The sequence below is a fragment of the Brassica oleracea genome, chromosome C6 (assembly GCF_000695525.1).
Source record: "Brassica oleracea var. oleracea cultivar TO1000 chromosome C6, BOL, whole genome shotgun sequence".
NCBI classification, from domain to species: Eukaryota; Viridiplantae; Streptophyta; class Magnoliopsida; order Brassicales; family Brassicaceae; genus Brassica; species Brassica oleracea.
Genome location: NC_027753.1, coordinates 8,587,381 through 8,588,970, shown reverse-complemented (window position 1 = coordinate 8,588,970; position 1,590 = coordinate 8,587,381). Strand labels below are relative to the sequence as shown.

Genomic DNA, 1,590 nt, shown 5'->3' with positions numbered 1-1,590 from the left:
TTCGTTGTAATGTCGATGTAATGATTACGACGTATTTCTCATTCCACGTACATTCGTCGTAAACTTACAAGGAGTTTACGACGAAATCAGTTCGTCGTAAATTTACATGGCGTTTACGACGAAAGTTAGATTCCTCGTAATTTCGTTGTAAAGCCCATGTAAATTTACGACGAAATATTTTCGTCGTAAATGTTCGTTGTTATGGGCACGTTTTCTTGTAGTGATATATTCATCAACCATCTTTATATACTTTTACATACACATACATGTGCACATTGACGTGAGCACCTTATAACTAAATATTGACCACAACTGAAATATCTAATTTTTTTTTGAAGTTAAAATATTCTTTTTTCTTAATGGTTTTTTCACTATCGACCAAATTCTAGTAAAATGATTTGTCTTAATAATTTTCTTTTATTTTTTTAACTATTATCCGTTTAGAAACTATAATATGAAACTATTGGTTCGACAACACGACTATCTAAGATTCATGAAAACAAACAAATAATAGTAATTTTTTATTATCACAGGAAAAAAATCCAAAAATATCAAACATTTTAACCGAACAAACCAAATAAATGTTGATTTAAAATGATAGTTATGTTTTAGGAGATTAAAAACTAAAAAACAACTTAAAACCGAACCGATATCCAGATTAAACAGATTAATGTCTCCTTATTAAAAAATAACGAAACTAATAATCACATTCCGCCCAAGGCGCGGGTTATTACCTAGTCTCAAAATATAATGGAAGAGACACAGCAGATTCATTTTTTGTCTCTCTACTTTCTAGTCTTTAACCAAAATCTTGAACATTTCTCAAGTCCTCTTCACTCTGAATCGCTTTCCATGCTTCCCATTGCCTTCAATCCTCTTGGCCGCTTCATAAAACAAAATTATATCAAATCATCTCAGAATTCACAAAGAACCTAAAGTGTATTCTCATTGACTTTATTGTGGAAAGCTAAAAAACAATGGTATACCTTTTTTTGAAGTCTTCTTCTCTCTTACTTCATACCTCTCTTTGCACAGATCTGACAACCAAGTACCTGGACTCACCAGCTGCATAATACATTACATAACCATGAGATTCGCATAACCTTGAAATAGATTATGAAGAACATAATAAAGGGACCCTCACAAGAAGCAATGTCATCTGAACCAATTTGGCTCGTTTCTTGGGTCTTTGAGGTAGCTTGCACCCTTTCATAGCCAATAAATCTTCTTCCTTCTCTTTATTTGACAATGTCATAAACAACTTTGGCCACATATGCTTCTTCGTTTCCTTCACAGGCTCCTTTATAAGTTTACCACTTTCGTCTGTACCCATTGAACCCCTCGTTGTGTAGTATCTATCTTCCTTCTCAGGCGATGCCACAAACGATCTCCGTACATTACCTGGAGAATCTATGTTCCTATCACCACAGAGACATAACTTTTAGAAAAGCACTCCAAGAGAGAAGAGCTCTAAATCAAGCTTACTTGTTTGGACGATTAAGATGTCAAGAAAGGGAGCCTCTCTCGAAAGAGACAGCTCTGGACATGAGTTTGCGCTTAGACAAACCATCACTTGACTTGCGCCCCCCC

The 1,590-nt window shown here is 34.8% G+C and overlaps 1 pseudogene; it reads right to left on the bottom strand.

Moving 5' to 3' along the window:
- Window positions 1-740: 740 nt before the first annotated feature.
- Window positions 741-1,590, bottom strand: part of LOC106297394 — a 1,661-nt pseudogene continuing 811 nt past the window's right edge.